Here is a 25,938-nt window from a genome sequence, read left to right as displayed (position 1 = left end):
TATTTTCAGATGATTATAAGAAGAACACATGGCATATACTTACTCAAACAGCAAGCTGAGTTCAATTGGCAACGAATTGGTCCAAAGCTTAAAAAATGTCCTAAAATTTAAACATTTGACATTGGATATAAACTAGAATGTGTTCAATTTGGCTCAAAAGTTTTGTGAAACGATGCATTTTTTAAATTTTCCAAACACGTTTTGAGAATGCTAAAAAAAGCCAAAAATGTTGCATGAAAAACAAATGGCAAGTCGTGACAAACAAACAACAAAAATAACAAATAAATAAAATGAAAAAAGTATAGTATAGTAACTAGCAGCGTAGTTTGTTTATGTTAAATGCGCGTCGCATCTGAGCGTAAATGTGTGTGTGTGGGTGTGTGTGTGGGGGTGTGACAAAACTTTTGCTTAGCTTAACGCATGTCCTTGCAACCTCGTTGCAGCCGTTGTTTTTATTGTAGCTGCAGTTTTTTCCCTGTATTTTTGTTGTTACTTTAAACAAAGACCGCAGGCGTAGTGGCACGATGCCATAGCTGACTGACAGCGAACAGCAGCGTACTTCGAGCTGTGAGCTGCATCAAGCTGAAACTTTGCGTTTTGCTTAAGTGACGACGTGCGACAAGCGGCGACCAGGCCTTGCCAAGTTTTTCCTTCATTTCTTTTCTATGCTTTCGTTTTTTTTTTTTTTGTTTTGCACCAACTGTTGTTGCTGCTTGGACTTTTAATATTTAAGCAAGCCAGTCAGCCAAACCCACCCGACACTCGACACTCGACAGTCGACAGTGAATGCGTCTGCCTGACTAACTGCTAACAACAACACCAAATAGCTGCAGCAGCAGCAACAGAATAAACACACACACACACACGTGCCCAAAAAAACTTTCCGTCTTTTTTTTTTTTGTTTCTTCTAGAAGGACTTGCTACACCTCGTCGCATGCATGGATCGCTTGTTTCTCGACCGCTTCTCGCCCACATTCGCCAACCATGTGCCAACAAGGCACAAGGCGAAAGGCAGAAGGAGTTTGCTAGTTGCTGGTTGCTGTTTTTAAGCAAAGTTGCCAGAGTTGGCCGCCACAGGGGCGAGAGTTGTCCTTCTATGGCCGCACCATTCCTTTGTGCTTCAGAGCACTTGGACCTTCGAGCATGTCAGTCTCTCGATGTGTGGCTAAATAAATTTACAGCTTGACTGCACTGCTCGAGAAGAACAGTCCAACTTTGCTCTCAAAATGATGTTATATAGTAGACGAATCAATCATTGAAGTCAATACATTTTTGAGGCTGATCAATTAAATTATTTTATTTATTTTATCAAGAATTTGTTGTTATATTTTTTATAGAAGTTAAAATATATTAAGTTTCTTTATTTAATTCAACTATATTGCTATTAATTTAATTCCAAATTATTTGCTTTCAATTCAATTTCAAATATATTATTATTTAATTTTATAGCTATGTATATTTTAATATAAGTTAATATATGGGAAAATTATTTCATGTTTATAAAAAAACATTGGTGCTCACATATTTGATCTAAGAGGATAATGGGTAAAAATACTTCCGCTGTTCCTCAATGCTGACCAAGGAGACTCCTCTTAGTCCATCCCAACAACCCCTTTACTAGTTACAGTGTGTGTGTGTCTGTGTGTGTGTGGGGGTGTTCGAGTGTGTGTGCTTAAGTTGGTTTTTTTACTTAGCCATACATAAATAACTTTCAATAGATGTTTAATAATTAAATTATAACTTTTTAACGCAACCCAGCTTCGAGTCCTTTGAGGAAGCTGAAGTTTCGGCAAGGTAGAATGAAAGAGTCGGGTTTGAGAAGTGGTTTGGAGCAGTGGTCATTTCAGAATCTTGGCCAGTTTGATGTGCTGTGGTTGCCATTTCGAGTTTTATTAATTAATGAAAGCGAACCAAGTGAATGGGCTCTAAATAAAAAGGTTAACCCTTAAGACAAAATAGAAAGCAAATACGATTGAGATAACGCATGAAATAATTGCAGAATTCGTCGATTTATCAGCGATATATCAGTACAAGGTATAAATTGATTTATGAGTTAACACATCATCAATGAAGCAATCTATTTCGACCTAGTTTAAGCCATTGTTCTGATTATTCAACGTTTAATTGAGTGTTTGATTTAATTATAGACCATTTAAATGCCGGTGCGTTGTTGCGTCATTAAGCATTGATTACGCAAGCTGATTAATTAGTTGCCTATGCCACATACACACACACACACACATCAGCCCACATATGATAAAGAGTGATGTGCCTCAATTCTGATAATGCATGGCAAAAGTGCGTGTAATTATATAATTGTTAGTTTGGGTGCGAATACCCATAGAACAATTCATGGTTTGCATGTAAAAAGCAAATGAGAGTTTTCGAATTGCAGGGTAGTAAAGTGCCTGCCACATGCGTTGCAACTCCATTTGGAAATGCGCCAACTTTTAATGACAAAATGCTTAATGCTGCTTAGCTATCTGAACTTTCTCAACTCTTCATTTAAACAGTGAGTCACTCTGTCACTCTGTCAGTTCGTCAGTCAGTGAATCAGCCTTCCAGCATGTCTGTCAATTTGCTAGAGTCTGCGAGACTGCGCGAGTTGCTTTCCACAAAAACCGCCACCTCATGATTTAAATTTAATGCAACTTTTGCTTTACGGCCAAACTGTCGTCGGCACAGCAACAACAACAACAACAACAGCAACAGCAACAAATCGGCGAACGTAATAGCTATAAAGTCATGTGCAACAGCGGCGCCACTTCCGGCGGTACAGGAGTATCAGGAGTCAGGACTCGGGACTCAGGACTTTTGCCAGCATTTTGGTCACTGCACTTAGTGCACTTCCTTCACCCACACCAAAACTGAACTAGACGCAAAACCAGTGCAATAGCTGTGTGCCTCTGCATTGCTGGTGTTTCATGAGGTGGTTGAGGGGATTGGTTTTTGGTGGCGTTGCTGCCGTTGCCGTCGTTGCTGCTCTGCTCCTGCTGCTGCTTTCGCTGCTCATTCTAAGCTTTCTGCTGGGGCTGCTGATGAAATGCCATGCTTAGCGGTTGAGCGTTGAGATTTCCCAGCAGCTGAAGCCATAGTCACATCACTCGCCACACGACGTGGCTTGGATCCATGGACACATTCACATTCACGTCGTCCATGTGTGAGTCAGCCATGGAATTTTGGTAGTTTTACTTAATGTTCCCCTTAGCAGAATTTTAGCACAAAGTTAAGCATAAATAGTTTGATGATACATATACATTTGTGCAGATATTTACATTTCCCCAGTGATTTACGCTTAATCTACAGTTTTTAACAGTGACATAGAACTTTTAAATTAGATTTGAGTGGGTTAAAGGGGGCAATAATAAAGCCAGACAACACTCACTTATACTTGAGCTTTGCTTTGAGTGGTATAAGAGTGAAACCGTTACGAAACATTTGATTTGCTTTGAAAAAAAAAATTTTACAAGCCACAAACTGTTGGAATCCACAAGAAATTGCCTGCGCATGTGCGAGTTCGAAATGAGAAGTCAACCGAAAGGATGCGAGAGAGAGCGATAACAATGAGAGAGAGAGAAAGAGAGGGAGAGAGAGATGAGATATCGAGCGTGAGTAGCTGCAGTTGCGACTGTTAACGAACTCGTGTGCGATTCGTTTCTTTGGCTCGTGTTATGTTGTAAAGCTTACACGCGCCCATTGTCGTAACGGGGCCGTCGCGTCGTAAGTATATGTATGTATATGCATAGTACGGTAGTTTTGCTCATTATGCCGTTCTTTTTCGCATACCATTTCGAAGAGCATTAAGAAAATCTTATTAATGAATGAACGGCTTAGAAGCTAAATCAGCAGAGCGTTGTTAATTCTAGAACTAGCAAGATGGATATCATAAAGAAATATTAGATGAGCACCTATCTAGTTGAGTGAGTTAATTCATAGGGATGCTGAACAATAAAAATTGCAGTACATTGTGAATTAAAGTTTAGCTCGACGTTCACATAACAGGCAGCAATACAGCAAAGTTTTAGTTATATATCATAATTTGTATTTTTTTTGTGGGCTTTTATTTAGTGCAATCTTATTGGCTTTGTTCTTGAGTAAGGTCGCGTTCTTGTAGTCACGCAATGTTAAGGGCTTGCTTTGATAAGTATAATTTTTTGGTGCAGCATACAACATAATTTCCGACTTGGCTTGCTGCTGTGAACAGACAAGTTGCAGCTGCCGAGCAATTTGTATTCTCGCACTTACGTTGTAAGCCGGAGAGCAAAGAGCGTACTCAGAGAGTTTTGCTTGCTGAGAGAGAGAGAGAGAGAGAGTGATGTGTAATGAGTTCCACAAGAATGCGTGGTGGATTTTGTTCTAAAGAGCTGACTTTTCGAATTGAGGTAGGACACTGTTGGGAGGATTGGCTGCTACCTTCCTAACCTTTCATATCAGCATCAGAGAGAGATTTATTTTAATTTGATGCTCGCCATTCATGTTCTAAATTTATCGGCTTCTCTACTGAATTTCCGCATATCTTCTATGCAAATTCAATGGGTGATTAATCATTGCATACTCCTGATTGATCACATTGCTTTGTACGCTTTCGATTCCCACTCAAACACATACAACGCTGCTGCAGCTTACGTTCCACAAACAAAACCTCTACATTCCACAAACGAGCAAATCAAAACCGTAGAATACTGGTTACTTTGGCTGCGTAGCGAGCAGTGTATGTGTGAAAGCTTCGTTTTGGTTGCAGCGTAAAGCATGGCACACTTATAAACTTCTTCGCTTCTCACCCCCTCTGCTCTGTTCCGGCTGCTCTTCACTTCGCATAAGTGCTGTCACACTCACTCACGCATATTCGAAACTCTCCCACGACACGAGCACGAAAATACGAGAACACGAATGTGTCAAATCGCCATCGTGCTTTCGAACTTGCGCGACCCGAAGTTGGCCCAAAGCCCAAAGCAGAATGTCGAGTCGAGGGCGATGGCGATGGCAGAGCCAGAGCCAGAGACAGAGCCAAGAGCCGTCAGCCAGAGCCAGAGCCAAAGCCAGAAAACCAAAGCCGCAGCCGCGCGACGTCCGTTCGAATTGCACGAATGGCAATGAATGAAAGTCGCTTTAGTACTGAAAAGGTCGTGGATTTGTGTAGTTGTCGTGTGCGCTGGCTGCTCCGTCGTTGTCGGGTACCGTTATTTCCCGTTTGCCGTTTACCGCTCAAAATCAGAAACATTCGTCGCAGCATGCACGTTCACGTTCACGTTTACGTTCGAGTTTCGCATATCGCCGCGTATCTTTTTTGCAGCTAATCGCAAATCGGTAAAACGCAAGCAAAAGCCACAAAAATAAAGCTGTAAGAAGCAAAAGAATCTGTTAATCGAGTGTGCTAAATCAGTGCTGCAAAAATCATTAATAACCACAGTGATTAATTGTTGAATGCTGTGTCCGTGTGTGTGTGTGCGTGCATGTGTGTGAGAGTGTGAGTGTGTGTATACGGAACGTAGTACATAGTTAGTGCACGTGCAAAAAAGCAAAACATTCTTTTTTGGCTCCACCTTTTACACACTTGTGTTGTTATGCAAATTGCGTCGCTTGCTTCAGGCAGCAATAGCAATAACACCAACAACAGCAACAACAGCAGCGGCAACAATAACTTAGTGTCTGTGTGCGTGTGTAGTACGTGTGTGCATGTGTGTGTGCGTGGCATACTTTGCGGCATACGCGCCCACAATGCATAAATCAAAATACACATTATTGAGTCATAAATAAAGTTCGCATCGCGCCTCGCTACTTTAAATAAGGCCCAAGGCGTCAGTGCGCAAAAGGCAAACGCAAGGCAACGCAGAGTAAGGCCAAAAAATTGATGCTTGGCATCCGCACAAATACTTTGCCATATTTTTTGCTCAATTGTTTGCCATTGATCCTTGTTGCGCCACTTCTTCCTGGCCTTTCCGCCGGCAAACCGCCTGCTCAATTGATGATGCGTGCGTCTCGTTTGTTGCATAAAACTTGCTCAATGCTTACACGCCCTCAACAGCATCAGCAGCAAATATAAAACAACAACAACGGCAGCAACAACAACAACAGTGGCAGCAACACCGACAACAACAGCAACAACAGGGAGTACTACAAGAGTCCCTCGGGCTGGTTTTATTACAAAGGCCGTAAAAAGCACCCAAAAAAAACAAAAAAGCCAAAATATAAAAAAGAAAGAGCAACAACAAAAAAGAAAATAGAAACAAAAACCGGAGTATATGCTATTGAAAGGATACAACGCGACGTCCTGTGTAAGTGCATACATACTCATTCAATATACATATTCGTTCATATACATATGTATGTATATGTTTAGCTACTTAAATATTCTGCAAATATACTGACAACACACAATATCGACATGTTCTCTGGAAATCAGCTTGTAGCATCCAAAATGCCATACTTATACCAAAAGAGATTAGCATTGCGCCAAAGAGTGTTTATTTGTTTGTGTTGTGACTATCACATCAACGTCATTGAATGAGATTAGTTCTACGAGAGAGAGATTGTCTACTTATTTTTTATCAAGTGTTCATGACTTGATCGAGCTTTTGTACGCACTTCATTTTGGCAATTTAATTGAGGATTACGTTTGTTGATATTTTGCAAATTTCAGTTAATTGATTTTCCAATCTAATTTGCAGTAAAATATCTGCAATTTTGTTTGCCCAACCGATGCAAACTTGTTGTGATTTTGCTGAGCGCATACAAAATCATTGAAAATAATCCACTTACAATGGGTAGGTTGAAGACGACTTTAATTTGATTTCGAAATTATGACAGTATCATTTATGTGTACATAAAGCCTTGTTATTTCATCCATTTTGCCTTTATTCGTTTTTGTTTGTGCACACGTAGCGTATACGCAACTTGTGCATTTCTGTGTCAGTCAGTCAGTGAGTCGAGTTAAGTTGAGCTGAGTCGAGTGGAGCGACCGTATTTGGCTCAGTTTTTGAAGTGCGAGTGCAAGTGCGAGTCTCTTTGTCTATCTGTCTGTCTGTCTGTCTGTCCGTCTGTCTGTCGCTTGTCGCCTGTCGCTTTGGTCTGGCCAAAAGTAAGCCATGAAAATCATATTAAAATGCTGTCTGTGCATAACCTACTTTTTATTTCTTCTATATTCGTCGTAGTAGTAGCACATTCAAGTTTCTTTCGGCTACATGGAATATAGTATATATTTATATATGCACACGAGTGTATATTGTTGCTATTTCACTTTTGCTGAACACATTTTTACATCCTTATACACACACACACACACACTCACACTTGCTTGCTGCGGTGTGAGTGTTTGCATTGCTGCAGGCGCTTGCCAAATGCGCTTTGTGTTGGCGCCATTGTCAACATTGCTGAGGATATTTTTGCATTTTTCGGCTCAGTCAGCGCAACGTGGCTTGGCAGTGCGCCAGAGCGTCACAGCATCACAGCCTCAGCAGCAGCATCAGGGCCAGAAAACGCAGCTTGTCTCAGATTTTGCCGTTTAAATTATTAAAATACCGCCAAGCTTAAGATCCTCGCTCACAAACCTGCACATAAATCACATAACTGGCCAAAAGGAACAGACAGACGGGACAGATGGAGAGAGACCAACCTGGCGTATGCGCAACTTTAATGGTAAAAGCATGGAAGGACATTTGGGTGCTTAAACTTTGAACACAAGTGGACCGAACCGGGCCATAACTTTAGAGCAAGTTTAATGCAGCATGTAAATATTGTCGTGGCACACGAAAACTTTCACTGCTGCTGCTGCCTTCTGTTGACAAGCGCTCGAGGTCGAGCAGGCAAAGAAGAAGTAAAAGACATGCCAAATAGGATGTGTAGACACGAAAGAGATTTATGTTTGCATACATATACATACATATTCTTTTATATATCTTAGAATGACAACACGTGGGCTGTCCGAAAATGAAAAGTTTTGCAATTAATTTGAATACTTGATGAGTGGAATGAGCGAGCTATCACATAGTCCACAAGTTGACCCCAAAGTTGACTTGATCGCCATGCAAAAAGAAAGTTAACAGATGAATTACTTCTTAGAGCCATTCAGCAGGCTACTTAGCCACTTGGCTGCCTAACCGAATGGGTCATAAGTAACAACTGAGTAGAGAGTACTAAGTACTCACTGCTGAGTGCTGCAATTGAAATGCTTTAAAAGCCAATTGCCTCGACTTTGCCTTGCCTTGGCTATCATATTACACCCAGGGTTCTACAAAAAAGGGCAAACACATACACACAATATGAGCTGGTAAATAAAAGCAAAAGAATCCGGCAACTAGCAGAAGCAGCAGCAAAACCGAAGAACAGAAATCAAAGTGGCAGATATAAGCAAATAATCCATCAAGTGGCATTAACTTGAAACAATAAATTTCACACAGCTGCCGCCAATGGTGCTGCAGCGAAATGTGCCATGCCACACACAAGGGGGTGTGGCAATTGGCTTACTCACTCGCAAGTTTTGCACAACCCCAGCAGCAAACAGTCGGCACTTGAAGTGCTTGGTTAATCAGGTTTCAAATGCCTAAGCACACATACATACTCGGTTTTCTGATTGCGCTTACATACATAACATAGGTAACATGTAGCAGGCAGCATGTGGCATGCGGCAGGTGGCAGAGCTTAGCTTGTTGGGGTTGCGGATTGGTAATCAAAGCGGCTTGTACCCCCCGACTCTCAATGCAATGTGAAATGAAATCTGCGCTTTGATTGTACGAGTACTTAGTTGCTCGTAATGAAAAAGTTGTGCGCTTTGGGCGGCACTTTTCATTCAAGCATTAGCTTTCAGTCTAGACAGTTTCGATGTTCTTTTTATTATGCATTAAATACATATTTATTTTCGTGTGCACACAGTTTGTATTTCGACTAAATAAAAGTTTCTGTTGACTCTTTTATCGTCTTTGCTTTAAAGCGGCGGGAGAAGGCTGAAAATGAGGCATTCTATTGTGGCTCATCCATTAAATTGGCAGACAATGAAATCGGAATTTATTATCAATAAACATTTTTATTAATAAAAAAATCGTATCCAAAAGTTTAAGTTTTAGTTCGTAAATCGAATAAGAAATACTAGTTTATTATTTTCTAATTGCTGTCTTTCTATTTGCTGCAGCGTTCGACTTAATTATTTCAGTTGAAATTTTTCTTTTGTGCAGTTTTTACTTTGAATAAGCATTGAGGCTTAAGTTAGTTAGGCAATTTAATTGCTAAAAATTGTTTCAAAATCGTAAACGATGCATGTAATTGGATGTTGGGTAGACGAGTGTATTTGGAATTTATATTTTGCCTTGCATTCCGTGCCATGCCTTACCAATTGCAATTGCAATCAAGAATCGAAAATGTAGAATTAACTCGGTTTGCTTGCTTCTAAATGGGGGACTGGCTGGCTACTCTATTCTGAATGTTGACCCGGACAAGAAAACACACAGCTGCAATGCTCGAGAATGAAAATAATAAACACAAAAGAGCGCAAAATGCCGACAGGAGAAGTTAACCCAAAGCAGCAGCTGTAAAATGTGAACTCATTCAGATGCTCGACCCAAATCTGCGCCCACCACCACTACCAACAACAAAAACAAAACAACTAAGAAGAAAGAAAAAAAAAAGAAAAAACCAAGAAATGCAACAGCAGAAAACAAAACTCAGCCAGCAGCAAACTCTTAACCAGCTTTCATTCCAAGTTTGCTAACCAACTTCACTGGTCAGCCACATTTATACACTCACACTTTTCTCACTCCTTGTGATATACATACATATAAAATATAGCATGCACCTGGACTTTAAAGGATATATGGCATATGAGGTATATTCTTATTTTAACCATAAATGGGATATAAGCTTTTTAAAGTATAAACCCAATTAAAAGTTTTAAAATTCAGATTCAGTTGAAACGAAATTTCTTAAGTGTTTGAAATAAATCTCACTTTAAGTATATAGGAATATAGATATTTTATTCCTAGATAGGGTATCCATCTAGTTCAGTCTACTGCTACAGCTAGTTGTAACCTCCAAAAGTGCGGCACGCTTTACTCTATATCCGTTGTTGGCTCTCCATTTTGTGGTTTGTTGCTCCGTTTGCTTTTGCTGCTGCTGCTGTTGCTGTTTTTTTCAGTATCGCTTTTTCTATGCTTCTCTGTGTGCATTTACCGTTGGCATTGTGGGCGCATAATAGCCTGAAATTAAATCAGCCAGCGCGTGGCCAACTTAAAATAATAGCCATTGCTTATGTTTAAGTAAAATATGTACTTTACTCTTAAGTATATACGAAATAAGCGAGCAACTGCATCCGTATCCGTATTCACAGCTGCATCTTCATTTGTATTTTCTCTCTTTATTTCGTGGATTTTTTCCTGTTTATTCGAGCCACCTGCTTACGTATTTCCTTTTCGTTTTCCTCTTTTGCTCCAGTGCCACTCAGTCAGTCAGGCAATACTGAGTTAAGTCATTCACTCACTGTTTGCCTGTTATCGTTGCTACATTTTTCCATTCTCCGTTCCTTATTGCATTTAAGAATTTTCTTTTTGCCGTTTGGTATTTGCCCAATATTTAGCTGCAATGTCAGTCCCCACTGTAATTTGGATGGTTTCATGATTCCAATATAATATACTGTTTGCCCAATTGATGGACTATGGTAAATGATATTTATTTGAACTGACTGACAGTTGTCATATACTCGAAACTAATAATAACAATTAATGAATAGAGCAGCTTTGAGTACGTTTGCTTGTTCCGTGTTTGTGTTTGTATGCTTTTGGGTTGCAATCTCAACCCTTGGGTTTATTGATTAATGGCTAAAATCGCTACTTAATCTAATGACTTGTATGCTTTTCCAGTTGACGAGGCGTGTGTGTGTTTGATTAGTCAGAACTGCGACTCACATATCGTTCAGTTAGTGTGTTTTGTGGGCGTACATGATTAGCATACATTTCTTACAAATTTCATGATTGCGCTCCACTAAATTATTTATTAATTCGTGACTCGAAACCACATTTGGCGTCCTTGGCGATTGTTACTAATGTGGAAAATGATGTGGTTATCACAGTTCTCGCATGCCATATAGATTAGCCAATATTAATATACAATATGCCCATTGACTTATTAATTATTTAGTGTCATTAGGACTATTAAAAAAAAAATTATACACCCAAGTTTCACATAGGGGTCATTGAAACCCGTTTAGAAAATTTGAAAAACAAAAACTTCCGCTACACGTGCCACAATTAATTTCTCATTTTTCCCATACTTTCTATATTTAAAATCAATTTCGAATTGTTTACTAATTGCTTTCAATAAATAACTAAGTAAAAATACATGTTGTTGGAAAGAAACTTTATTTTACATGAGGCCACACGTTGCATAGATAAATGTTAAACGATTGTGGGTCTAGGAATTTTCTGACATAGTTTTAAATATTCATAAATTTTATCAAAATGAATTTGTTAGCCACAAAGGCAAATAAATAGGCTGACAGCCGAGAGTTGTCATATATGAAATGAGCAAATAAAAATGTCATTCAATTATCTAGAAAGCAAACCAAATAGAATATATATGTACAGTTTTGTGTACTAGAGTTCACGTACTATGAAAATTAATTTGACATATTTGACATTTTGGGCAAACAAACATGAAAATCAAAATCAAAAGGCGTAACACAACAACAAATATGCCACAGGAGTTAATAAAGTGCCTACGAATACAACTACAACTTCATCTGTAGTACTATATGTGATAAGCTCGTGTGTAGAAAGCCAAAAACAAACAAACATTCAGTCCAAGCTGCGCTGGGAAGTGGCGTGACAGTCGCTTAACTCTTTAATCAGTATTACTTGATTCACATTTGCCCAACCATTCAGCAGCTAGCGGTAGCTAGTAGCTACTCATTTTCAAGGCGAATGTGAATATATTTCATAGTTTTTAGATTTTTTTTCTCCCCTTTTGTTTTGTTACATTTTTTTGGCATAATTTCTCCAACAGTCACGCAAACTTTTGCGTCTCGAGTGTGTGTGTGTGTGTGTGTATGTGAGTATGTGTTTGTTTGTCACGCATAAAACGCTGACAGCAAGGCAAACAGATGGCTATTAAAAGCAAACACACGTAAAAAACTAAAACCGAGTCGAGCCTAAAAGTATGCAGCAGCAAAGTCGTGCAAGGACGCACACAATTATGTGAGCATACGAGTGAGTGTTTGTGTGTGTGCGTGTGTGTGCTTGTGCAAAATAAAAAGCAAAGGATTTGCACAAACCAAACAGCAGAAGCCACAAATGATGATCACCATTGCCAGATGATGATAATGATGATGGTGATGGTGACGTGTGCAAAGAAAGTAAAGAAAAATGACAGCAGCAGGCAAAACAAAATATTTCCTGTCTGCGCTTTAAGATTTCCTAGACACTCACAACACAACACACACACGAACACACATTCGCACAGTGAAACAGTCACACGCATAGACTTGTACATTGATACCACTCACACATGCTGAAATTGAAAGCGCGTTGCATGTCAGCGACCCTCGCCACGCCCCTTTGCTCTACTCTCTGTATGTCTGCTTAGGCTTCGCTTATGTGACGAGCATAGAAAAAGTTTGCGCCTCGTATGAAAATGATGCCAGCACACGCATCAACGTATCCCTCTAGCTATCTGAGTGTGTGTGTGTGTGTGTCTCGGTGTGCTGTTGGTAAGCACATCATTTTTGCCTGCTGCTGCCGCTGCTCTTGCTGCCTTTTGATATTCCCTTTTTATACTTTTTGCGCAATTTAGCGCGCCATCAAAATGAAGTAGAAGTTGACTGTTGACTGTTGCCGGTTTGCCAATGGCAAAAGTTGTCTCTCTTTTTTCTCCATCTCCATCTCCCTCTCCCTTTCGCAGTATTTGTCTTGCCATTTCGCTGCTGCTGCTGCCGCAGACCTTAGACTGTCATTAAACTTTCAGGACAGAAAATTTTCTACAACATTTTTGCATATGCAAAAGTTGCAACTATTTTTTGAGCTGACATTTCACTTGTGACATAATTAACAGTTAATATGTTGTCTAGACTATAACTTTTCTGTTTTATGTGTGGCAATTTAAATTAATTAACCCTCACACACACATACACTCATACACTTATGCAAGCAAAGGACACGACCGCAAAACATTTTGCATAAAAACTATGCGCACGACAAACCTTTTTTATGTGTGCATCCCTGAAAGCTAAAAGCTCAGCTTGATCATAAATTACACGCATTTACATGCTTACTATAAATACGTAGCTTATATGTATAAAAATATATATACATATATTCTATATATACATGTCAGTAAATGGTTGCTGAGGCAATATTGCATATATTGCATATAAATAAAGTAATTTTCTTACTAATACCATTGACTAGTGTACTCCTGTATAATACGAAAATGAAGAAGAATGAAATCGAAAATGAGAAGAGAGAGCACAAACTAAAGCCAAAACTTGGGGCAACAATTTGGCAAACAGGAAAAAGTTTCACACACTTTTCTTTGCTTTCTTTTGCATGGCAAAAATCGAAGCGTAATCAAAGCGGTCAAATACAAACAAATTCTTAAGCCCCAACTAAGTAACTGTGTGCGAGACCGTTTGTGCGTGTATGCCACACACATATAGTATATGTGTAGTGGTAGTGGTAGTGGAAAAGCAGTATGTGGTGTGGCGCGTGTGCGGCACAACCGGAAACGACAGCCAGTTACGTGACTTTTATATTTTCAACGCATTTTTTGCTGGGGCCAAAGGCAAAAGTCTTTGCATACGTATTGAAAGGATTTGCATGAATAGAGTGAATTTCTAGCTTAGAGTAGGGAGGCTGTCTGACTGGTCTGTGGCAATGGAGAACTGTGATATGCTCGTTAAAAGTAAACCCCATGAATCTGACGACTTTGTCAAAAGCTAAAGCAGAAGGTCAATATTGCACCTGGTTTCAGCTTGATGTTCATGCACAGACATGCGCTGAATGCAAAATATTATCCAAAAAGGGGGCAGAAGGGGAAGGCGTAAGATCAAATTAGAAATCAACAGCTTGCTCAGATGCGAGCTAATTAACTTAAAAGCAAAAAGATACGAACAACCAAAAAAATAAAAAAGAAAAGAAAACGCGAGAGAGCATTGTGAAAGGAAACACGATTCAAACCCGGCTAATTAAAAAATGTACGATATCAGGGACAACAAAGCTGGCGTTAGCTAGCATCTCAATTAGGGCAAATTGGCGTGTCATTAATGTCAATTGGTTTGGCGTGCTGGAAGTGGAGGTGGAAGAAGTGTAAGTGGCATGGAGCTGGAGTAAAGTGTGGCAAATGACAATGAATAGGCAAATGGCAACAACAAAATTAGCGCATGACTTTCACGCGTAAAATTGAAAATCATTGCTGCAACACCTGCCACTTGAGGCAAGTTACTCACTCTGCTCACTCTTTCCCACTCTCCCTCTTTCTCTTAGTTGCTGGCAACCCGCCCGTTCGCTTAGCTCGCTCGCACACGAAAAGCATTACGTGATTTTCGTTTATGATTTCTGCTTACTTCTTAAGCACTTCCGTTTCCGCCGCAATGAGCACGGCAAGCTGCCGCCATTTTGACTGCATAACACTCACACACACATACAAATACCGTACACAGTCACACACACACATATCGAGTTGCCCTTGTCTTTGCCATAAAAATGAATATTTATGCTACACATTTAGGAGACATAAACATGCTGATATATAAGTATTATATATGCATGGCCATGGTCTCAACTTGTAGCTGTAAGAGTACTACATAAGTGCGCTCACACACACACACACACATACACATTCGGTCACTCAATACGTATGCAAGTATGTATGTACCTATAATATACAGTTGGCATGCATCAAATCGCATCGATTATTGTGTGTGTGTGTGTGTGAGTCAGTGTATGTGGAACAGCATTCTGTACATACAGCATTGCCAGAATCTCTGGGGCTTTAGCACGTGGCTCTGCGTCATTTGTCATGGACAACAGCAGCAGCAACGCAGCAATGGCAACGCAGCATTCGAGGGTATGGTGATTTATCATATTTACTATAGATATATAGAGCAATAGAGAATACAGAATAGAGGTGGATATAGACAGAAAGAGAGAGAGGGAGAAACGGAAAGGGACATTGTGGGAGCGCATAGTTTGCTGCACAGGTGCAAGAGTTCAGAATCCTAACGCAATTTGTTGCATGGCTGTCGAGCAACGTTTTATGGCAGCACTAGAAACAAGTGCGAGCATCTATAGGGCCAAAAGCAGGACAACTTTTCAAGCTGCCCAGTAGAGGATAGAGTGCAAAAGAGTAGAGGAGAAAGAAAGGTCCTTGTACATACAAACTAAGTAAATGGGTAAGCGCGTCTGTGTGTAGATAGTTAACAAGAGTATGGTTGTATTATGTAAGTGCAAACTCTCATTTAAGTGCTTTGCATAATATTTAAAAGCGGTAAAGATAGTGCAGCTTATCCATGTTGGCCAGATGCTCATAATTCCATATTGTCAACTATATATGCATTAGATACTTCACTTCGTTGCTGTGCGTGTTGTCAATGGTTTTCGCATAAAGTGTTTGGCAAGTAAATTTCCGTATTAAGATGAATAGGACAGTTAAAATTGTACATTTTGAATAGTTAAATGTTTAAATATAGTTTAGTACAAAATCATATCATAAAAGTTAAATCTCTAATTCTAAATTTTATAAGTTGTCAACTGTTTATGCAAAAGGTCTTTTAAAGCCTTTCAGTAAAAAACCAAACATATATAATTTTAAATCTCTTTCAAAAATCGCTGCCTTTCATCTCTGTTCATATCGAAAAGCTTTTAAATCTTTTGTAGCATGAGCAAAACCAACGCTAATCGCTACCCACTTATACATATAAAACACGGTCACCAACACAACCACGCCCACCATCATACACGAGCGAGTTGAATTTAGAAACCAAATAATAATGTTGCCTGTCATTTGGAATTCAGATTTCCTAATGAAATGCCATTTTAAAATTGATTTAACTTCTCAGCTGAAACTATAAATTTGCTACATACAAAAATACACAAAAAGCCACAGAGAGGCAGCCAGTCGTCGAGCAGTGAGTTATACCCACAAATGCATTGGCATTAATAAAAATCAGCAAACAAATCGCATAAATTATTTATGAAAGATATTAGGTTGCCTCCGGCTACTTTCGCTGTTCAGCCTAATTTTCAAACGAAAAGCGCACATCAAACGCCTAATTGCGCACACAAAATGGCGGAGAGCACATGACAGCATTTTCTCTGCCAGCTTTCATGGCCCACAGCTATTTATGAAAGCAGCAAAAGCAAGAAAGAAAATTCATTTTGCCAACACCGAAACGATTCAGCCCTTACGCTGTCAATAGAAGGATTTAAAAAAGATTACCAAATATATATATTTATTCTGATAAAATATAAAATTTTCAGAACTGCGTTTAATATACATTTTATTACATCAATCAGAAAAATGACTAAAAAAATGAATTCGAAATTTATTTGATATACAAAACGTCGATGGCAGTTAATTTGCATGGAAAATTTTTACCATGAAGCATAATCTAAATTAGCCAAGATAAGAGGCGACATAGGCTTGGCCTGGCTGCGTTGGCCAGGTTCAGGGTATATAAAAAGCAGGCATGGTATAAATCAAACAAAATGAAAACGCCGCAGAAATAAGAAAACACATAAATAAGTGACTGTAATCGATGGATGATGGTACGAGTATAAGCTCCAATCCTCACTCTACAATTGCGTGCTGGCCTCTGTATGTGTGTGTGTGTGTATAAAATAATATAGACGATTAAGCGCTTTGCGTGGCACACAGACGACAAGCGACACACAGCATAGAAAGAGAGAGAGAGAGAGAGAATGAAAGAGCAAGCGAGATAGTGAGAGTGAACGGTAAGAGGAAAGGGAGATGGAAAGGGGAAGTAGGGAATCAGGCAGTGAATGGCAATGTGTTTGCATATTGAGAGCTTGAAACGATTTGTGGCCTTTAATGTGCCTGCGTGGCGCAACATAAGTGAACGGTAAATGTAACTGTAATGCTCATGTATAAATGCGTCTCTGTGTGTGTGTGTGTGCCTGTGTGTGTGTATATTGGAGTGTGCGTAATTTGATCGCCAGGCATGCTAAAATGGCAAAGCTTTTCATTCCTTCCGCATACTCAGGCAGCTTCTCGCCGCTGCTTATTTATTTATTTGCTACTTGAGTGTTTGCTTAAGTGTGTTTGTGTGTGTGTGCTTGCGCATGTGTGCGTGTCTTGAGGTGCGCTTTAATCGAATCAATAATTCAATTTTCGGCATAATTTTGCGCTGATTTTGATTGATTCACACATTGCAGCTGCCGCACTTTGGGGCGCGTCACAAGCGACGATGCGTCGTATACGCAATGCGCCAACGGAACATAAAGTATCGTGTGACACTTTTCTTGTCAACTCGAATCATTTTCTAAAGCTGAAAGCGGATGTGTGTGTGTGTGTGAATGTTTTGTGTGTATGTGTGTGGGTGCCCACAAAAAAATGTGTTTGCTTAATTTGATCGATGTCTTTGTGGTTGTTGCTGTCAAGCGCCGCCCAAAAAAGTAGGCAATGCTTTTTGTGTATGTGATGGCGCTTGTTAGACTAAGGCGACAGCAGCTACATCAAAGCACATTAGTTTGTATGGCACACAAATTGGTTAGGCAGGCACTTTACACACCAGTACACTCACACACACACTCACACCTGCATGCATACAAACACACACATACACACACACACACACAACGAATGAACGTACGTACTATCAGTAGCTAAATCTGCCGTGTGCTCCATTTTTCGTTTGCAGAAACAAAAGCTGACGAATACAACGGCGGCTAAAGTGGGCTAACGTAACGTTGAGTGCAAAGCACCCAAAAAGCAACGAAACGTGTCGCTGTGGGGCATTGCAGAAGCTGACATTTATGTGGAGGTGGTGAGGGGGGCGCGTGGAGGGCGGTGTTAGATAGCGCCTGATATGTCGGTGCTGGCTTTGATGGCGGCACTTTTTGTCTATGCCCAATCAAGGCTGAAGTCCTTGTGACTCCAGGCCAAGCATCCTTTGCAGCTCGTTGACGTTGCCGCTGCTACTGCCGTTGCTGTTGCTTTTGTTGATGGCTGCTGCTGTTGCTATTGCTATCATGTTGTACATTCAACCGGCGGGCACTTTAGCATCTTTGACATATGACAAAAGCAACAATGTGCAACATTTCGCTAATCGTGGGGCATTTCGTGCGCGGGGTGGGGAGAGGCCAAGCGTTAAGCTCATTAGGCATAGGCACCATTTGCTTAATTACAATACCAGGAATTCTTTAACTTGAACCGGGTTGCCGTGACAGCAGCAACTCAACTGCCAACAGCCAACAGCCAACAGGCAACAGCCATGTCCTGCCCCACGCCTATTAATTATAATTTAAAGAAAACAGAACACACAATCTTAAGCAAATTATTTAAATTTAACGAGCAAAACTTTTGCGACGCAACTTCCCGTTTTTACGTGCCCCATAATTGCAAAATCAATGGAATCGAGTTCAAATAATTACGTAAAAAGTTTGTAGGCTCAACAACATCTGCTAATTAGAATATTTATTTTTAGATACAATGAGAAAAGATGCCGAGACGCAACATACAAACATACATACGTATATATAAATAATTAATAGTTCAAATGGGCACTCGAAAGTGAAGTGCCTTTCAATCAGCCAGAGTTCGAGTTAGATCTGGAGTCAAGCCAGCTGATGCCTTGCAAAGCAAACCATTTAATATGTCTGACAACAAAAGCTGCAAACAAACTGAGAGCTCTCTCTGCGCTATTGGCAAATAAAAATCGATTTTACTTTGTTGCTGTTGTTTTGTAGCTAGCAGCAGCATCAACAGCAGCAAGAACAGAAGCGCCAACAGAAGTATCGACGGGAACAAATAAAATAAAAGACACATAACAGGCATTGAGACAGATTGAAAGACAAAGCTAATAAAAAAAGGCAGCGATAGCAAAAGATGCCAGCAACAGAAGCAGAAGCAGCAGCCACCAAGGAGCTGCAGGATATCAGCCAGACGTTGGGACAGACTGCGAGAAAAGTCGTTGCTATTTGATGTTGTGTTAAAGCGTTGCGTCCTGTTTGTTATGGCCAAAGACAAACGCAGAGACAGAAACAGCCTCTCCAGAAAAACACACGAGCTAAAGGTCATGGAATTTATTTATTAGCGATTGTCGATAAAACTGGTCACAAATATATTAACTAATTGACAGTGACCGGTGACTGGTCGAGTCGACCACTCAAGCTGCTTGTTGTAAATGCCAACAAATGGCAAACTGCTGCGCATTAACAAGTGATCAACAAATGTCAATGAAATGGACGATGCGATTTGGTATCGGCATAAGACTAATGATCAACTGCATTGAGACAAATTGACATTAGATTCGATGAAGAGATGAAACTGAAACCCAGAACTCAGTCAATTAGTGGACGAGTATTCGTTTGGCATTTACATATTGATTATGCAGCTAACTAAATGTAATTAATGATGATGGTGATTTACATACGATTCGATTGCAGTCAAGCCATTATCAAAAGCTATTATTATTATTTGCTGGTCTGCATATTTTCATTATTTATACGCCGAACTTACAGAAGTAATTAACACAGTAAAATCCTCAACTCGCTTCCAAGTCATTCGATTGTTATGCATATGCTTGTTAACGTCAAACGAACGTGAGCAAAATCATCAAGGTGCAGTGACATATTGGAAACATGGAAAATGGTTGCGAAAGGCGACAAGCATATAAGATGGGGACGAACCACCAAAAGTTGAGTTTACAAAGGATTTGCGCTCAGCGCGACGCGAGTGCGAGTGCTTTTGTCTGATGCAAAATTTGAGCCGACAAGCGCGTGCCATGTTTCAAAGGCTTATGAACTGTTGCCAGCCACGCCCACCTACAATCGCGGTAGGTAGGTAAGCAGCAGCATATACAAAGACTTCGTGTACGTGTGTGTGTGGCGGGAGGCTGTAGTTTAATGTGTAGAGAGTGCGCTTGGGCGTCGCCAGCTTTAGGTATTATAAATCAAAGCAGCCATTTCAACCATTTTGCCTATGTAAAATTAGTTGCGTAAATCCCAACACGAGAACGCACTTGACTCAACCGTCTAAACGTGCAACAGCCGCAGCAGCAGCAGCAGTAGCAACGGCAGCAAAAGTGGCAGCAGCAACAAATTAAGCAAAAAGCTAAAAGTTATATAACTAAGCGAAAGAGAGAAATGAAAATGAGAGCAGCTTAAATGGTAGTCGGCTTCCTCAACTAGTAGTCAGCGTGTGTTGCCTAACATGTGTGTAATAAAGCAGCACTAACACATGTCCTTACTCTCCTACAAAAACACATACAAACACACACACACACACAATCGCAAGCACATATACGTGTCAGCTGTCAGGGCTGACGGTGTCGCCACGTCTTTTGGGAAATTAAAGCGTGTGGAGCAAAAAGTGCCTGGCTTCATGTTAATTTTCATTAAAATTATATTAACTTGTAACGTGGCTGCTGGCTGTAACGTGGCAAAGGACATAGGACACAGGACGCAGGACACAACGACGACGACGACGAAGGACACAAGACTCAGCGGGATCCAGGCTGGCGACAAATTTTTTAGTGTCCTTGCAAGTTTATCTGGCAAAAGCGAGCGCACGTGTGTGTGTGTGTGTGTGTGTGTGTGTGTTTGCTCGTTCATGTGCATGCGAGTGCAAATCCTGCGGGACACTTAAAATATTTAAATGCGCAAAATAATAAATTAGCAATTTTCCAAACTAAACGCAACACAAAACTTTCTCGCTCACAGTTTTTGGGGTTAACCAAACAGCTGCTGACACCGACCCCAACTCCGGCTCCGGCTCCGAATCCGGATCCATATCCTTCCTTTGCCATATTCACTATTTTATTTTTGTTTGAGCACGCTCTTTCGCTTTTCTTTTCACTTTTTCTCTCTCTCTCTCGCTCTGGCACATTGGAGACCTTTAACTAGGTCAGCCGGACAATTATTCCCGTGACAATTAGTAAATACTAAAGCCATTCGTTAAATAATGAAAGTGAATTCATTTATCTTATTTAGAGTGAATCGGGATTATGCAATGTGTACACATGCAGTTATGGCATACGGAAGTGAAAATAGAATTGAAAAATGTATGTGTGTGTGAGTGGGCTGAGTTAAATATTTCATATTTCAAGTGGCATTTTTCGCTTAGCACATCTGTCATAATTGTTATTGTCACAAGACGCATAACATTTACGCTGGCTAACTCTTATGGCAGCGCTCCACGACGATGGCTTTAATAATGTCCTAGGTGTTTGTTTGATGACGATGACTAACGTGCACTTTATGAGTCCTCTGTTGGCTATGGCCATTTATTATGTTGGCATATAAACAATATTTTATTTAACATCATTGTCAGCGTGTCCAATGTGCGATGTGCGATGTGTGTGAGCGTTGAGTTTGTCAGTAGAAAAGAAGACTATAAAAATTGTCAGCTTGGCTTCTGTGCCTTGGTGCGGACTCTGAGCACTGCGCTGTGAATTATTTCACGCTTTGCTTTATTATAAAACACTTTTATGTTTATGTCTTCATATAACCCAAAACATTTTGAGTGTCGTTGCACACACGAGCACACTCATACGCACACATGAGTGCCGCAGCTTCCGTTTCCGTTTTGCGGCATTGTTTCTGCCAACGCTTGACTTGGCCTTGCCTGCCACACACACACAAACACACACTTTTCATTGCTCTTCCCATTTGTGCTGTAAACATAAATTTGATGCGGCGAGCACATGAAGCATTTTGTGGCAGCCGCGTGACAATAAAGCGCATCATAATAACAACTCAACGTACACACACAACAGAATGTAGCAAAATCAATGGCCAACATTCTTCGCTTCGTCGCGAGTTGGCGGAAAGGGCAAAGCGCTTAAACAATCCCAAGTAACGATGCATTTAACAGGCCTAGAACGCATAGACAGCATGTGTGTGTGTGTTATAGAAAGAGAATGTGGGAAGGGGAGAAAGTGAAAGCTGGGCTAAAGGGCAGATATGGTGGCCATAAAAAAACGCGCGTCAGTTAATTAAAACAAAACATTTTCAATTAAAAACGGAAGGCATAGCTAGCGGGGCCAGAGTAACAGCAGCTGCAACTGCTGATGCAATAGATATGTACACCCACCCAAACACACACACGCACAGACAAACACAAACCACATATATCGCAGTCAAGACACATACACACACACACGCAAACAGATGGAGATTTTAACAAAACAAGCGGCGCAACATTCACGTTTCAGAGCGCAAGTTTTGCTTGTTATTGCAACAAAAAAAAAGGTGCAGCACACTTATGTGGGGGCAACGAGAGCAACAGCTGCATGTCGCATGCATAGGTATGTGTAAGAATGTGACTTTATGTGTGGGTGTGTGTTGTGTATGTGTGTGTGTGTGCAGGCAATGGCAAGAGTTATTGTCATTGCAGCTGTTGCTTATGCTGGTGTTATTGTTTTTATTATAGTTGTTTTCGCAGCACGATGTCAAACAGGCAAGAACCTCATGAATATATTTAAATAAAAACACATAATGTGCTTCTCCCGCCCCGTTCCGCCCACTGGCTCCCCCGCATCCTGCGTGGCAAATTTAAAGTGCTCTCGCTGCTAATTTATGGCTATTTAAAATGATATTATCAACACTAGAGAAAAACACCGCACAATTTGTGATAAATAAATAAAAATCAATATTCCCGTTTCAATAATTTCATACCGTTTTCACATGGTAATTCTCTTTGATAATAATTTTTGACATATTAGTGAAAAATACTTCTTTAAGTGAAACTTTAACCACATAAACATATTAAAAACGATTGGATATAATTTGAGGACGCACGACAAGAGACCCCAATTAATTTTGCGATTTTCAAGCAAATTCCATTGCTGGCAACACGAACCGCAATCCTAATAGAATGCCATTGCGAATGCTGAAACCGAAACAATCAATCAATCAGTGAAAACAATCAACATGATTAACTCGTGTCCATTTTAATTAGGCACACACACACACACTTGCTACTACATTGTCAGGTTCTGCATTTGAGCGTGAAAAAGTTGTTAGCACGCTGTCCGCAGATCACAGACAATTGTTTTGGGTTCGAGGTTTTAGGTTTGTGTCGTGTGAGTAGCTTAGATTAATGGCTTCCCCCCCGACCGACGAAAAAAGTGTGCCATGTCCAGTCCACGTGAATGGCGTGCTCATCAGTCACCGTGGAAGGCACCACGGGGACTTTACGATTAGGCAGACAACACAGCAAAACAACAAACGAAGTTAGCTATATTTGGCTACACGTGTATGTGTTATTGCCACAAAACTCTCATAATTGTTCCACGTTTCTTTTGTCAGACAAAATGCCACCAAAATAACCGCAAAAGCCGAAAAAAACACAACTTTGTGGTCGGATGCATATTATAAAAATAAAAAGACATAAATAGCGGCGTCTAAGTGCGCCATAGATAAAACTCCAAGACACAGACACAGACAAAATCGTCCCCATCTCTTGTTCGAAACCAAAAAAAAAACCCAATCCCAGTCGAGTCGCCGCCGCCGTCGCCTGTCTGTGTGTGTGTGTGGAAGACGCAGACAAATTATGGACAAATTACGTCGACCTGGAAATGAGCAACGGCCATGTCGCGGCCATGGAGCTCGGTGGCTCATTATATGCGCTGCGATAGATGCGCCCTTGTTGTCGCCAGCCCAGCCGCCTCCTTTTTTGTGCCCTTCCGTCCCACCTCCACCATCCATGGCTTCCATTTGCCGCACAATGTTGCCGTGCGTTTGGCGTTTGTCGACTGTTTGGCTTTCGCTTTGGCTTTAGCGTTGGCCTGGCTATATTTAAACCAGAGGAGGAAGTCAGCGCCAGGACTTTTGCTGAGCCGGCTGGTTAGCTTTTTTTTGTTGTTGTGGTTGTTGTTGTTGTTTGTCGTATGTATGCGTGTGAGTGTGTGCGATTGTGTCTCTATATGTGTGTCGTACACATATATATTTTAGCGTTTTTTTGCCACGCTACTTCCGGTCGTTTGTCGCCATTTTTATAATACGGTCCTACGCTTGCGGCAAGTTGTTGATTTCGCGTCCTCCGCTTTCCTCGTCGACATTCCCTTGTCTGTTCAATTTTTTTAATTTAACAGCATTGCAAATATTTAGGTCGCTGCCACGCTCGATATTAAAAATGCAAGTTAAAACACATTTCTTTGGCGCAACACGAAAAAAAAACACTCAGAAAATAAATGTACTACAAATTTCGAGAGTAAGGATTTTGTTCTGTTTCGTTTTATTATTTTTTTTTTTTATTTTATTTGCAATGGTTTCATTTTGGTTGAAGTTCAGCTGAGCGTATAGTTGCAATGAATGTGGGCGTGACCAGTGGAAGGCAGCTGGGAGTAGCGGATAAGCCTCGCCGGCCTCATGCCGGAAATTGAGGGTGCAGCTGGAAAAAAGAGAGCAAAATGGAAATTGTTTCAACAGCGGCAGCTGCAGGTGCAACATTTTCAACTCAATTTCAGTTTGCCTCGTTACATTTCAGCAAAAATGCTCAAGTCGAGGCGTCGTAAATATATAATACATGAAATATGCAAGAGACGAGCTTTTAAAATATTGCTTAAAACTCAAATGCTGCAGGCGGTAAAGTGGAATAAATATCAGAGAAAGAGAGAGAAAGAGAGAGAGAGAGAGAGAGAGAGAGAGAGAGAGAAAAAACTCTTGGTGGCAAAAGTTCCTTAGGCAGTTCGAAGAACTCAATGCGGGAAAACAATAATTCAATAATAACAATAAAATTCAAATATGCGCACTTGATGCAATCCACATTCGAGTCATTTATCTACGCTATTATCTATAACTGTCAGAAACTTCAACTTAAAGCTCGAGAACAGAACCACATGCAAATGAAATAGTATTGCGGAAATACGAAAAGGAAAACCTCAACAAGACAACGTCACGAGCATGAGAACGAAAAAAAAAAACCAATGACAAATCGCAACATTTGTCAGTTTCAAAAAGCATGTCAAGCGACTAAATTACCTTTGTATTCCCTCTGTCTGTCTGACTGCCAATCTATCAGATAGTACAGCTATATGTATGGGTGTATGTGTGTGTATGTGTTTGCTTATTGATTTCGCAATTTTTCAAAACTTTCCTTGGCTTTCGTATGCAGTTACTTTTTCTATATTGCCATGTTGCTGACTCTTGCATTGTTATAAAATTCAACCGCAATTCATTTGAATTCAATTGTCAAACGGCTAACAACAATGGCTAAGCGAGAGGGTGGTATACGTGTGTGTGTGTATGTGTGAGTGTGTGTTGCACTTCCGGTAGACGACAGCAGCTGCTATTCCATAGAACTAGAGCTCGAACCAGAACTTATAAGCAACTCCTTGCATTGCCCATGTAAAAAGGTCTTGCATTATGCATTTTGCTATAGCAAATTTAATGTGATTTAGACGATGAGACAGACATATGGGAATTGAGAAAGAGATGGCAACACATCCAGAGAGCCAAAATGCTCGAGGGGTCATGAACTAAGTTTATTGTGCACATTTAAATGAAATTGCTGCGCTCAATTTATGCGCTAAACGCCATAAGGCATACACAGGCAGGCGGCTAGAAGTCAGGGAAGGCACTCACAGACATTCACTGCAAAGGCAGCCACATTCACAAACATTCACAGGCACATTGGCAGAACATTCGCAAGCGAGCGCAGACAAAACGACTTTATAGTAAGAAGAGTAAAAACTATCATATTCATCGCACAACAAGAACAGCAAGAACATTCACCCAATTCGACTGCACTCACTGCTTATTCACTTCTATTCGCCACGCT

At 40.5% G+C, this 25,938-nt stretch overlaps 1 protein-coding gene and 1 long non-coding RNA gene across 5 annotated transcripts in view; one reads left to right on the top strand and one right to left on the bottom strand.

The window, feature by feature from the left end:
- Window positions 1-144: 144 nt before the first annotated feature.
- The window catches only part of LOC117573860 (uncharacterized), a 105,094-nt gene continuing 79,300 nt past the window's right edge, over window positions 145-25,938 (bottom strand). For 2 of the 3 annotated variants that reach the window (XR_007955289.1, XR_004572720.2), the window contains one exon: window positions 24,362-24,549. This is a non-coding gene — a long non-coding RNA (uncharacterized LOC117573860). Of the gene's footprint in view, window positions 211-24,361; window positions 24,550-25,938 lie in introns of those variants that run through there. The other variant, XR_007955287.1, reaches the window with a different exon arrangement.
- The window catches only part of LOC117573859 (uncharacterized), an 81,522-nt gene continuing 61,350 nt past the window's right edge, over window positions 5,767-25,938 (top strand). For both annotated transcript variants that reach the window (XM_052006752.1, XM_034257332.2), the window contains exon 1: window positions 5,767-6,275. The gene's annotated coding sequence lies outside the window, so the exon portion shown is untranslated. The remainder of the gene's footprint in view (window positions 6,276-25,938) is intronic.

Source organism: Drosophila albomicans, chromosome 2R (genome assembly GCF_009650485.2).
Source record: "Drosophila albomicans strain 15112-1751.03 chromosome 2R, ASM965048v2, whole genome shotgun sequence".
In the NCBI taxonomy this organism is placed as follows: domain Eukaryota; kingdom Metazoa; phylum Arthropoda; class Insecta; order Diptera; family Drosophilidae; genus Drosophila; species Drosophila albomicans.
Note: the sequence above shows the minus strand (reverse complement) of the source record. Positions and strands in the feature narration are given on the sequence as shown.